Source organism: Lontra canadensis, unplaced genomic scaffold (assembly GCF_010015895.1).
Source record: "Lontra canadensis isolate GAN:19392208 unplaced genomic scaffold, GSC_riverotter_1.0 scaffold26, whole genome shotgun sequence".
In the NCBI taxonomy this organism is placed as follows: domain Eukaryota; kingdom Metazoa; phylum Chordata; class Mammalia; order Carnivora; family Mustelidae; genus Lontra; species Lontra canadensis.
In genome coordinates this window covers 6,253,777-6,268,781 of record NW_022631020.1, presented here as the reverse complement: position 1 = coordinate 6,268,781, position 15,005 = coordinate 6,253,777, and the positions used below count along the sequence as shown (strand labels likewise).

Here is a 15,005-nt window from a genome sequence, read left to right as displayed (position 1 = left end):
TGCTGAGCAGAGAGCCCGATGCGGGGCTAGATCCCAGGAGACTGGGATCTTGACCTGAGCCGAAGGCAGAGGCTTTAACCCACTGAGCCACCCAGGCGCCCAAGGTTACTGTTTCTTTCAATCACTGAAAAAAGGTTCTTATTATAAGCTATAAATAGTTTGTTGTCATCTTGACTTACCAGCTACGTAAGTGGATAGAAAATGAAGTAACGTAGATGTATCCTCTGTGAAGAATTCTTTCGATAAAAACCCTAATCCCTAGAGAATGTCTGAGTCCTTGTGTGTTGTGGTGCACAAGAGTCTACCTGGTTAAGGCAGAATTTTAGATTTTAGGTATTTTTCTTTCCAAGAGAGTTCGTGGTTTGGATGGGTGATTCTAGCATTTCTCATCTCTCTTGCTAATTACCAAGTGTTTCTACCAAAACCTAGTTTAACTCAAGTAACCTATGTTCACATCCTCTGAATGATTCTGTTCACCATTTAGAGATCTTTGTATTTTTATGCAAACCCTTGTGGTAATAGTTTTTCTGGTAAGAGTTGGGGAGAGGGTAGGAAGCTTGGTCATGTTTTCAGTTATAGGTCATAGCAATAGCAAACATGGGGACCATGATTGGAATGTGAAACCTGCCAGTAGAGTTAAATGAGTATGTTGGGCATAGTGTAAAAGAGGTTTTAATACTTGATGAAATGTCCAGATCTTGTCATTATATATCTAGGAAACACAGCCATGTGTCAACTACTTCCCCACCAGATAGTAACAGATCATGTACATTTTACATAAAAAGATGTTGCGAAAATATCTTATGTACTGATTTATCATAATAGAAAATATTGTATGGGAATTGTGAACTATTTTTAAATCCTGTTCTGGACAGATCATAAAACTAAACTCCTTTAAAAAAAATAAACACTTTTTTCCTAGAATGTTGGAAAGCTAACTTAACCCTGGATCTAGATGAAGCATATATAATTTGTAATCTTTGTATTTGATTATGAGTGGTTCTAGCTCCATTGGCTTATAGATGGTTTTTGTGTATCACTGCTGCATGTTTTAAAAAGAATGTATCTTTTGCCTTTAAAAGGCATACATAGTCTCTGATTTCTTCCCTGGGAACTTGGCAACTGACCTATTATTTGATACACACAGTAGTTTGCATTGCACTCATAGAAAAAATTTAGACCCAATTCCCTAGAGCCCCCGTGCTGTGAGACAAATGTGTCACCTACGCTTGGTCTCTGAACAATGTAGAAATGTCTTTCTGTACAGAGCAATGCCAGGACGAGTGCATCTACTGTGCTTTACCGAAGGTGACATCCTAGGGAGAAATAAAACATATTGTATAGGCATGTTTGGCTTCACATTTAAACTAAGTTGAGAACAAGAGCAACTTGTCACTTCCAGCAAAAATATTTTTCCAGGCATTATGATCAACGAGGCGTCTGTTTCTAACCTTACTCTTTTATGACTTGTACCTTACTTGCTGACTCTCTTTGAACACTTGTTTTCCATAAATCGGAGGAAATAATCCTCAATAGTGCAAAGTTTGGTGATACACATTGTTTTTATAAGGTTAGCTGCTGAAACCGCAATTTTGAAAAAGAGAAAGAAACCATTGGACAAAGAACGCTATAGGAATATTATGCAACATTTCCTAAATGAAATAAAAAAGAGCATTCAAAGTCCTAATCCCCTAAGAATATTCAGTAAGAATATAAAATATAGTGACCTTCTCTAGAGATGAGGAGATCTGGGGTATGAAGGAGCAGGAGAGGAGGACAGAGAGGCAGAAGATAGAGGTCTAGAGATAAATGCCAACACTGAGCAGAGTTCAACAAGTCTATCATATGTGACTAGGTAAGTAAAGAAACAAAGGACATTGAAGGGGTGGTTTCTTCTTTGCCACTATAGACCCAGTGGTCTGGGTAATGTTTCTTTGGTAGAAATACAATCACCATAAATAAACTAAAAATAAATATGCCATCAAATGAGCAAACACTAGGCCTGATGGTGTGGCAGGAAACAATCATCTGATTGTACAGGGGCTCACAGGTCTTATTTGGCAAACCTACATTCTCTCTGTTCTCGTTGCAGCTTCTGTGCACCTTTTGGCCGGTGAAAGTAGGGGTGGGGCACATGAATTGTAGGTCTTTAAATACACCAGAATCACCAAAGTAATAAAGTTTAAAGACCAGTCAGGGTTAACATTGGAATAAGGGACTTCCTGGGTAAAATGCCGTTAGACTATATGGTCCTAATATACTCTTCCCAAATGTTTTCCCAAAATATTTATAAGAATCCAAGAAAGGAAGGGATGAAGGGTGATAGGAAAACAGGAAGGAAGGAAGGGGAACTCACAACACCGTAGGGCACCCATAGGGCACAAAGCTTGAAAGCCAGGCTACTGTCCATTTCTGAGGGGAATGTCTGGTAGCTGTGATGCACTAGGGCCTACAGTGCAAGCACTGCCGAAGACATAAATACCTAACAATGTTTGGATTTATGAAGTAAAACTGATTTGCCTATTTGAAACATAACAGAAAGATTGAGATTCGCTATCCTCCTAGCTCCTGGGTATCCTGTGCACCTGTCAGAAGAGCAGAGTGGGGCAGAAGGAGTTATTTCTCATCCTTGCACAAGTGAAGCTCCCGGAGGGCTGGCATTGGCAAGTGCTGTCTGCTGCTCCACTGTGCAATGAGAACGGAATTAGCCTCTTGTCTGGAACCTGCACAGCCACCAATCGAAGCCAAGGGCACATGCCAATGTTGCTTAGTTCCCTCCTTGTTGAGGATGAGAAGTGTAATAAAATTCAACACCACAGGGGCTTAAAAGAATATATTGCAGAGAAAATTGGAGAGAATAGAATCTGGGAGACTTGGAGGGAAACACACTTCTTTTCCACGGAACCCATAGAACATTTTAGAAAGCAATTTGACATTCTTGATGGGAGACTGGAGACCAAATGGCCCCAAATTGAGAGGAGTAGAGAGCCAGACTGTGGCAAAAATACAGATAGGAAACAAAAGATGAGCCAGTAAAGCAAGGTGCATATTGTGATAGCAGAATTAAAGGGCTGAACTTGTGGGGATCCTGGGACAGGGGACACTGCTTCCTGGGACTTTCCTGTGACTGGGATGTTAACTCAGCAACACAATTTTGTCTTATTGCTTAGATTTCATTATAATCAATGTCTTCTATCATTTTCATTTAAAACATTCAAAAACAACATTAAAAAGTCCCCACTACTGGATATCTTTGTTTAGCACACCAGTATCCTTGCCCCGTACCAGGCATAGATATTCTAGGTACCTTATAACCATTTGTTGAATTAGTACATGGTGATCTAATCAAAGTGGGACTGGTCATCCTGAGTCCAACTCTAATCCCAATACTTACTAGCTATTTGATTTTGAACAAATGACCTTTTTGTGCAGTTCTCTCATTTGTGAAATAGATGGATATTGTTCTAATTCCTAAGTATTTTAGGCTTTACGTGGATAGGACATGCACAGTAGATATACTAATGCCTTGTTCAGGTAAGTACAGAATAAATGTTAGCTTTTGTCACACTAAAATAACAAAAGACCATTTAGTGTAGAAATAAAGATGATTTGATGTTTTAATGAAAATAATAAAAGGAATCTTACCTCCATAGACAGACTCTCGTAAGATATTTAATTACATGGATTAAGAACATCAAAGCAACAAAAAGTGGGGTCAAAAAAAAGTTTTCAATGAGGATACAATAATTTGTGAGAGAAGTTCAATCTTCTCTGTGAATTTAAATGCCAGGAGGAAAAGGATTAAAAAAAGAAAAAAATCAAGGTACAGGGGAAACAGTTGTGACCCAAGCATTTAATCCCTCAGAAAATAGGCAGTCAAATGAAAGTCAGAGATGTTCTGTGATATGCAATTTAATAAGAAAAAATACGAAACACTTGCAAAATGATTAACTACTCTATGACTTTTCGGTAGATTGCTGAAGATCATCTAGTGGGTCCTCCTGGAATTACCTGATTTATAAAGGGTTATATGAGAGTGAATATTTGACTGCCTTCTTTCACAAATCTGTATGGATCAATTTGTAGAAAACCAACAGAACAGCAAGAAATCCCTTGTTCAGCTGATGATGTAAACCTCTAACTCAAATTCTCACTAAACCAATCTTAATATTTTACTGCGTTCCTTAATAAATAGCCTTTCGTATATATTCCCTTATCATTTAATCTTTTACCATTTATTTTATATTTGTAGTAAAGTCCCATTAAAATTAGATTGATCAAAGCAATCAGAAAATATTGTGTAGTAAAGCCTTCTTGCAAATAATTCTACAAGATTCTTATAATTTTATTGCCCTAGTATTTTATTGTAAGCGTGGTTTTCATCATAGATGTGAGTCAGATGACTTTACATGATCTGGTCTCGGCTTAATTCTTCATCTCTTACTATCCCTAAGGGCAAGGGGTTTCTAATATCTCAGACATGTTGATCAGGCACAACTTTCACTCACCTTCTCACTTCTGAATTTTCACATGCCATGTCTTTCAGACCAATACCATCCACCCTTCCCATGACACACACACCATACCTCCTCTTCTCCTGAGTAACTCATACTTCTCCCTCGAGTTTCAGCTGCTACTTTCTGGGAGACTTTCCTTATTCCCCAGGCCCCATTTGGTTCTCTGAATTTGTGTCTGTCCAGTAGCCTTAGTCACCTTTCCCTTGGTCAAATTTACCATGCTGTATTAGAACTGTGTGCTCTTTCCCCATGGACTATATAAGCTCCCTAAGCTGCAGCAGCTACTAATGGTTTTATTTATTATGGCATCCCTTGGTTCATTAGTTCTCCATTGTTGCATAACAAATTACCACACATTTAGGAACTTAAAACCCACATTATTTTTTTCTGTGAGTCAGGAGTCTGAGCACAGCTTAGCTGTTTGTTCTACTTCAAGGTCCCTCACAAGGGTACAAACAAGGTGGCCCGCAGGGCTGGAATCTCACTAAAAGGTAAAACAGGGCAAGATCAGCTTCCGAGCTCACGTAACTGGTGGATGGAGTTTAGATCTTCCCTCCTTACTGCCCCAGAGTTTCTGCCTTCAGGTTCTGACCATGTCAGCTTCACCAAGAGGGCTGCTTGCTTCATGAAAGTATGCAAATTGAGAAGACAACAGAGTTTATTAGCAAGATGGAAATGACAATCTTACATAACAATCCTAGGGAGTGACATCTGATGATCGTTGCCATATTCTGTTAGGAGCAAATCATAGGTCTGTTCCCACTCCAGGGGAGAAGTGACACAAGGCAGGGAGGCAACACAAGGCAACGAGAGTCTGCCTAACACAGTAGGGCCTGATGTTCCAAGATTTCTTCTCCTTCAGTGCCCACAGTTCTTGGTCACACCTCTTCGAAGAATGTGGAGGTAGACCAGACAGAGTGGTGGGCAGCCAAACAAAATTTACTGAGTGATAGTAAAGTTTATTGAGTGACAGAATATAAAGCTCCTGAAGAGAGTGGGGGACCCGAGAGGGTTGCCAAGAGAGTTTCTAAGTCTGGGGGTGTTTATGGGCTTGCTGGCAGGCTGCTTTAATCTGATTAACCCTCCATGGGCCTGTCATCCAGTTGGGTTTTTGTCATCTATCTATCACGTGGGAAAGGGTGGAGGGCTCCTTCCGGGTGGTATAAAATCGTTTTAAGGGTGTTTTTCTCTTGGGGCGATGGGGACTCCTTGTCCCTGCCTTCCTTCCTTCCTTCCTTCCTTCCTGAATTTGTATTTGAGAAAAAAACAGGAATTTCAGGACATATCTATTCCTCATCACCAGTCCAGTGTCAACGCATGGTAGGTACTGAGGTAATAGCTGCCCAATGAATGCTTTATTCAATGGAAGGATGATTTATATGCAGGCTACTTTACAGAAACATGCAGAAAACCCCTTCCTTTTAGCATGAGATAATGGATAAATCTGTTTAACTCTATCCTTTTCCTTCTGACTAGATTCCTTTTTATTCTCCATTACTTGTTTTCAAAATATTTTTTAGGTATATCCAGTTAACCTAAAAATAGGGACTTATGAAAAAGACAGAACAATTAAAAATCAATAAAACGACTTCAAATAATTTTAAAATATGCAAGCATCCTGTGTTATTTTCTAATATTTTCAAGCCACGTCGCAAATGGCCGTATCCAAAGCAGTGTAAACATGGGCACAGCTGTGTACAGACTCTCCTCTTTAAATTATTTCATCATAGATTTTCCTTATCCTCTTAAATTATGACTTTAATGTTACACACTAAAACTACCTCATGTGGTGAAATTGACTCCATTGAATTTTATAACAAAACAACTTTGACTTCAGATGAAGAAAAAATATATCCTTGCAGATTTTGTCTAAACATTGTCATAATTGAATAATTCTACAATCAAAGAGAAACACTATTCAATTCTATTTCCTTCATTTTCTGTATCAGACATCTGTGATTTGGGATTCTTCTAAAGTAATAGAGGAAGGGCCAAACTCAGCTGAAGAGATAGTTACATAAACGTACTTAATGATCCTTGCCTTATACACTACACCTAACATTATAGGACAGCTTTCCTGCAGCATGCATCCACTGTTTCTAAGGATAAATAAACTCTTTTCAAAAGTGTATTGTATATGGGTTGATATCTGCAAAGGTTAAAAACATCAAATTCTGAAATATCATGACCTGACATTAATGACCCAATAATAGGTTGACATTTGCAATTCTTTCTGGGGGGTAATGGCCCACCATATGCAAAGATCAGCTCCTGCATTTAGCTGCTTCTCTCAAAGGAAAAAAAAAAATATGAGTAATAATAGTACAGGGAGGTTAATAACAAGTAAAGACCTAGTACAGCTTTTATCAGTGTGTTTAGAAAATGAACTGAGAATTGCTGTCAACTTGATTGGGAAGGGGAAGGGAAGAATGGATCCATATGGGAGGCATCACTCAGCTTCCTGTGTTTGTGTGAAGGTGGTTTGCAAGGTTACCTGAGCTGATGCAACATAAAGCTGAAATTTACATGTCAAAGCTTTGTTCCTTTTGTGAGCTACTGCCACACAAATCTTTGGCCCTGGGGTTTAAATTTCACAGATGTCTAAGCTCATTTAAAAATTAAAGTGCAATAATTTGTAATCCACAGTACATCTAATCATCCTGATTTTTCAGAATGTTTTGTTATGTTATTCTATTTCTACCAACTAAAATTCTACTTTTTCATAGTCTATCTCAGTTTTTTGCAGTGTAAGCTAATGTATTTTTTGACAAGAACGTTCTTTTTGGGGGGGCCATTGTATTATAGTTCGTTAAAATTCAAAAAGAATAATATTTATTCCTATTCAAAATCAGAACCAAAAATAACTCAGGATTAAGCTGTCCATTTCATTTCCTTGTGCTCCTGGGGGGGGAAAAAAAGTGACTCATGGATGCTAGTTCTCTGCCCATGTTACTTATTATTTCAACTACTTTCCAGTTTTCAGAACACATTTCAGGGAACATTTGTACTACATTTTGCTCTATGAATTATTTCATCACAATTAATGGCTTTACATTACTAGAAAATATCCTAAGATGCAATGCTCCAATAGGCTTATAATGACTTGCTATAGATTATATTTATTAACATTGCCATAAATTAACATCTTGTCTCAGTAGAGTTGAAAGCATTACGTGAAAGCATTTTAAAGTTCACAGAAAAGAATTGTAAATGTGAAGTAGAATTTTACTCATCCTGATTAGATACACATTTGCAATGTTACTTCAGTACACTGAAAAATAGGAAAAGTGAATATTACTTTTAGTCCTCTTTTTTCTGCTTTACACCAAATCTATAGTAAATGCTAAAGCAGCGTTCTGGTGCTTACTTACAACATTGGAATTGGTCCCAATTATGCTGGTTGATTCAACATTTCAACCCTTGCCTCCTCTCTTTAAATAGAAACAATTTCATAATTTTGTTTCATATTTTTTCACAACTCTATAGATTTTTTTTTAAATTCAAGAGTGTAGAGATTGGACATGGACCACGGGTCTGGAAACACTTAACAGCTTGAGTGTCCTTGGGCGATGGAGAGGAAGACAAAGTTAATGATTGCACTGAGATTTCATGGTGGGAAATACAGAAATGAATTTCAAACTATGTCACAGGCCAAATCAATCACTTCTATATCTTAAAGTAACAATAACATTACTTTCAAAGAAATACACTTGTATTTCTGTTGGTTGCATAATTATAGCTATGGGTTATATTCAAGGATGGTCAAAGATGAGGGTGGCATTTAATCAGTGAAAGGAAGAGATTAGACATCACTTATTTTGCCAGCTGATGAAAACACTCCTTCAAATTTCAGAACACATGTAAATGATTTATTCTCTCCCATTGCTAATAAAACTCCCACAGAACATATTGAGAATACATTAAAAATTAATGGCATTTTTTTTTGCAGTCGATGGTGACTATTATGTAATTAAATAGTCAAAAACGTTTATGTCCAAAAACTCTCAGGTTCAAAGTTTTGATCACAAAAACTGTATTATGGAAACTTTTTTCTGATTTTTGCAATATGTGAAGAAGTATTCAATAGGTAGTCTATGAACATCTGAACAGCTGTTAAGTATAGGAATGTATATATAATATATGATCTATGGCTTGATGGTATTTAGACACTAAAATACTCTTATTTTAGTATGGTCTCTATATACTGTTTCATTAAAACTAATTTATATTATAAACAAATGGATGCTGAATGAAAATGATAAATTTGTATTTGAGAAAGAAACAGGAATTTCAGGACATATCTATCCAGCATTAGCCAAAGATCCTAGTGCTCTCCAAAAAAAAAAAAAAGTGATGAATGTAAATATTATACCTTTAATTCTTAAATTAAAAAATACTACTATTTTGTAGATTGAAGTTTTCTATGTAGAGAATCATGTCACCTACAAATAAAGATGGTTTTACTTCTTTCCCAATTGAAAGACCTTTCATTTGTTTTTCTTGTAAACTGATTCTAGATAGGACTTCCCCCTATAATTGTGAATATCTATGGTGAAAGTGAAAATCTTTGTCTTGATCTTAAAAGGAGACCTTCAGTCCTTCCTTGTTGAATATGTGGTGTTTCTATTTTGAAAGTACTGAATTTTATCAGTGCCCTCTGTTTTTTTCCTCTTTGTCCTACAAATATGGTGTATTACATTGATTTCTACATTTTTTTGGATTGAAATAACTTTGCATTCTTGAGATAAATCCCACTCAGTCACAGTGTATAATCCATTTAATGTTCTTTTAAATGGATTTGGTTGAGCATTTTAGTGTCTATATTTGTAAGGAATATTCTGTTGTTTTCTTGTGGTATCTTTGTTGGACTTTGGTATCAGTGTAATTCTGGCTTCCTATAATGTTGTGGAAAATTTTTTTTGGAAAGAGCTTGAGTAGAGTTTGTTTTAATTATTTAAAAGTTTGTTATAGTTCACCAGCGAAACCACCTGGTCCTGATCTAGTACTGATTATTGATCCAATTTCTTTATTATAAGTGTATTGAGATTTTTTTTTTCCAGAGAAAGAATTAACTGGTATGTTTCTAAGAATTTACCCTATTTGCCTAGATTATCTAATTTATTGGCAATACAATTATTTATAATATTCTCATAATCCTTGTAATTTCTGTAAGTTTGAGAGTAAATGTCCCCACTTTCATTTCTGGTTTTAGTTAGTTGTGTCTTCTCTTTTCTCAGTCTAACTAAAGGTTGCTCCATTTTTGGATGCTTTCAAGGAAACAACATTGGTTTTGTATATATTCTCTATTCTTCTATTTTAGTTCTCTCTCTTATAACCTTATTTATTTTGTTCACTCTACTTAGTTTGCTATTTTTTTCTAGTTCTTTGTAGTATAAAGTTAGGTTGTTGATTGGAAGTCTTTTCTTTTCTTTTTTTTAAAGATTCTACTTATTTATTTGACAGAGATCACAAGTAGGCAGAGAGGCAGGCAGAGAGAGGAAGGGAAGCAGGCTCCCCACTGAGCAGAGAGCCTGATGCTGGGCTAGATCCCAGGACCTTGGGATCATGACCTGAGCCTAAGGCTGAGGCTTTAACCCACTAAGCCACCCAGGTGTCCCGGAAGTCTTCTTTTCTAATGTAGGCCTTAACAGCTATAAATTTCCTTTTGAGCAATGATTTTGCAGCATCTTATAAGTTTTGGTATGCTGTGTTTCTGTTTTTATTCATCTCAGAGTATCTACAAATTTTCCTAGTTCATTCTTCTCTGAGCCTGTTATGGGCTGAATTGTGTTGTTCCCCACTCCCTTTACCGCCCCCTCCCCCAAATCATATATTGAAGTCCTAAACCTCAGTACCTTAAAATATTACTGTAATTGGAGACAGGGACTTTAAAGAGGTAATTAAAGTAAAATAAGGTGATTTGGGTAGCCTCTCAGATGCCTGGTGTTCTTATAAGAGGAGAAAAGGATATCAATAGACAAAGGGAAGATCATATGAAAACAAAAGTGGCCACCAACAAGGCAGAGAAAGGTCCTCAGAAAAAAACCAAAACATTGTCTTTGTGATCTTGGACTTACATTCTCCAGAAATGTGGGAAAGTAAATTTCTGTTGATTCACTCAGTCTGTGGTACTTTGTTATGGCATCTGTAAGAACCTAATAGAGATGTTTAAGAGTATGTTAATTTCCATGTATTTGTGAATTTTCTAGTTTTCTTGTAGTAATTGCTTAAGTTCATTGTGATCAGGAAAGATCCTTTTATAATTTCAGTTTTGTTTAAATTTAAGACTTGTTTTATGGACTAACATGTACTCTATCCTGGAGAATGCTTCAGGTATACTTGAGAAGAACATGTATTCTGCTGTAAAGAGTGGTCTGTGTCAGTGCTACTCTGTCTAATTCTATCCATTATTGAAAGTGGGATATTGAAGTCTCCTACTATAGAACTGCCCGTGTTTTTTTAAATTTTGTTACTGTGTGTATCCTGTATATTGAGGCTCTGCTTTTGAGATATGTATGTGAGATCGATATAGTCAAATATATAAGCAGACATATATGTCTATTATCGTATTAGCTTCTTGATGAATCAGTACTTTAAATAAGCATCCCAGTACCTTCTGGCCTTCATAGTTTTTGATGAGAAATGGGCTGTTAATGTTATTAAAGTTCCTTTGTACATGGTGAGTATGGTTTCTTGGTGTTTTTGAAGATTTCTTTTTTGTGTTTGGCTTTTAATGGTTTGATTAAAACATGTTTCAGTGTGGATCTTTGACTCTACCCTGCTTGTTGCACATTAAACTTTTTCATATTAATGTCTTCTCTAACATTTGGAAAGTTTTCAACCATTATTCCTTCATGTACATACATATTGGATAACATAGAAATGAAGGTCACAAGGATATAAATTAATCCTACAAAAACATTTTACTTTTATATCACATATGTCACGATGTTTGTTGTTAATTCTATCAACTAACAAATTTTTTATTATATACCAAAAACTGTTAAATAAATTTTATAGATAAACTCAAAAATAATTATAGTACATCTATGAGGATTAGTATGTTTAATCCTTAGGTTTTCTTATAAATTTTATCAACTTGGGATGCCTGGGTGGCCTAGTGGGTTAAAGCCTCTATTTTTGGCTCAGGTCATGACCCCAGGGTCCTGGGATTGAGCCCCACATCAGGACCTCTGCTCAGCAGGGAGCCTGTTTCTTCCTCTCTCTCTCTCTGCCTGCCTCTCTGCCTACTTGTGATCTCTGTCTGTCAAATAAATAAATAAAATCTTAAATTTTATCAACTTAATAATAAGCTAGATATGCCAAAATAAAAAGCATCACTGTCCTATTTCCCATATGAATAGAAGGAAAAACAATGAAATATGCTCTCAGGAATATATTTTTCAGAATACCCATAAGCTGCCTAAAGATTCCCTAAAAGAGTTCTCAAAGCTCCCCCCAAAATTATTTTGAATTTTATAATCATAAACCTTAAGTTTCTTTTAAATTGTTGCAGGAGAAATTTAGCAGGAATTGAAAACTAGTTAAAAAAGTACCCACATACATCCTCGTACACACTGATTTGATGGTGTAGAATAATATTAAATATTTTTTAAGGTGGCAGTTGGGATATGTTCTGATAGTACTGTAAAATGTGAAGTGCTAGACAATTTTAAGATAATATTAATTTTGAGTTAATTGATTTATCTAGAACTTTCATAAAGTCAAGGCTACAAGTATATAGATACTACACTTGATCTTAGCCAAAAGGCCGAGAAGCGATAAGGCTACAAGTATATAGAGTCGGTAGTTGATTACACAACATTATCTTTGCCCATTGCTATGTAGTCAAGAGACTCTTGCAGAGGAGTCTAAACCCCTGCCGTAACCAATTAATATGAGAAAATGGATTTCCTTACATTGTTTTGATTTATAGCACTTTCCATGAATATAAACCATAATTACTGTAAGAAATCCCTCTATTTTGCATACTTGCTGATTAAAACCAAATATTAGTGAAAATATTAAATACAGATACAAATAAGCTGTGACTCTGAATTTGGAAATCGTTTAATTAAATACAGTTAGAATTTTAGGATTTTGTTTTCTAGTACTTTAAGTTATGGAATTGTAAAGACTTCTAATAAATATGTAAGTTTGAAAAATAAGTTAGGATTCTGACACTTAAAATGCCCTGTATTTCTTATTTCATCCTGTAACTTATCACAAAAATCTTTACGAATATCTATTTTAAAGGCTATAGTTCAGCACTTTAGAGCATTCCACATGATAGACCATGGTTATCTTAAATAATTTCTGTAGTAATGAAAATATTTTGACAGAAGCTGATATGTTTAGGAAATAAATATAAAATAAAAATAAAAAATAATAATAATAAATAAAATAAAAATTAAAAAAGTGCAACACTAGGGTGATAGCCATACCTTCAAAAGTGTAATGACTATAAATATGGCTATAATTAATGTTCAGATTTATAAATGTCCATTTCCAATATTAAGAATTCCTTTTAAATGTAAGTATTAACATCTCTAAGAAAAATCTTAATGATTATATCACACTCCTACTTTAAAAAATTACTTTTTATAAAGGTAGGGTAAAAACAATAAAATATTTAATAAATATAGCATAAACTAAGAGATTTTGTCTTTTTCTCCCAGAAGATCATCTATAACCATAAATGATTATTTCTGAAGCCTAAGATACAGTGAAAGGATTACTCTTCTAGTTTAAAAATTCAAGTAACTGTTTTCATCTTTTGTATCTGAAATTATGTGCACATTTAACCCACTAAGAAATCATTAGTAATGATTGCTTTAAAGTGGGTTTTATTGAAGAATAGGGGTTTTTTATCTAAGTATTGCATACATAGTAGAGACTTTTAAGCTGTTAGCATGATTGTGTTTATCATTTTTATGATATGCAAATTATATAGTCAGCCTAAGGCTTATAAAAAGCAGGTCTGTGAAACTGACATTTTGTAAGGAGTGTTCCTCACTGAATTTGCCCACCCTGGAACCAAATTTTAAAATGTGATGACATATTTGTAACAATACCTGGAAGGATTGTTTTTTAAATCCTGAAAACAACTGATCAGTCACTCACAGAAGAATGAAACTATATTTATTTGAGTTTCAAACCGCATAAAGCAGAAATTCCTTATTGTTTTCTGAAGACAGGTTTTCTGGAAGCATGCTTTTCTTGTGCAGAGGACTGTAAAGCAAAGGGTATCATCCTAAAGTGTTTTGAAGGAATACAGCACAATGGTGGGACTGTTAGCATACAAAGACAATGTGATTCCCAAAACCTGTTGCACCAATTTCTCTGGCTTTTAACTCCTCTAGAGAATCTGGATTCTCTCCTTTTTATTCTGCCTTACTGTTGAATACATAAGTCACTGGTGCTCAAAGTTGAGTTACGGTAGAATCACCTGGAAAATCTAAGAGAAGTCAGATGAGTTTTGCTGGCTTAAGTCTAAGTTAGGGTTATACCCTGATAGAAAGATCCCAGCCCTCTTTACTGGAACTGGTAAAAAGCTGGATTCCTGGCTAACTGCGGTTGTCTTTTTGATTTCAACAGCAATGAAGTCTATTATTTTCCTCTTGAAGCTTCAGAGTAGCCTAATAGCACATAGTCTAAGGAAAGGGAGAGACTTACACATGTCACTGAAAAGAAACAACTTGTCTGGAAATAAAACCTCTGTTGAAACCCAGAAAAATTTGGGCTCCTTTGAAACACCAAACTGAGTCTTCATTCCTAATGAATTCTATTCTTTCAAAGTGGTAGATCATGTAATCATCTTCTAGATAGCGGCCAACAGTGAGTTAAAAAAAAGGGGGGGCTTGGAAAGATGGAGGCTTTGGAATCTCAGTTGTTGGAAATGGGAGTAGGGCCAGTGCCAAGACATGTAGAAAGGTACTTGAGAGTCTAGGTAAACTTGTAGGTGATAGGTATATGTTGGTCAGCCTAAAGTGTATTAAAATAGGGTAGCAAGACAAGACTTGGAGAACCTTGGTCTCTTATAAAATTCAGATTCTTCACTAACTTTCTGACCTAGTACATGTACTATCCATAACTTATTCACTTCCATGGTGAGCATAATGCATTTTCTATTCCATCAGGTTTAGGGATTATATATAAACACTGGTCACAACTCTAAATTATAAAGTTATATATAAACCTAAGATGTTATTTTTATTGATGTGACTATAGTAATTTAAATATTAACTTGTCAAGTGGAGCAGATCTATTACGTACAGATATGTATAAATTCTGAATGTCAATATATTTATGGATATAGTTTTATATTTATATAATGTAGATGTATTTAATATGCTTGTCTAGATCTTTTAATATAGTATACATCTGTATATGTAGAATATATAAATTTTCATGTGTATATAGATATATATGAATAGATATGAATTTCAGTCCTTCACAATAAATAGTATTCCATACATTAATCTTCCA

General features: G+C 35.4%; 1 protein-coding gene and 1 pseudogene across 1 annotated transcript in view; one reads left to right on the top strand and one right to left on the bottom strand.

Moving 5' to 3' along the window:
* The window catches only part of GPC5 (glypican 5), a 1,102,001-nt gene that overhangs the window by 530,038 nt on the left and 556,958 nt on the right, over window positions 1-15,005 (top strand). The gene's annotated exons all lie outside the window — the stretch shown is intronic.
* LOC116871553 lies at window positions 12,153-12,300 on the bottom strand (annotated as a pseudogene).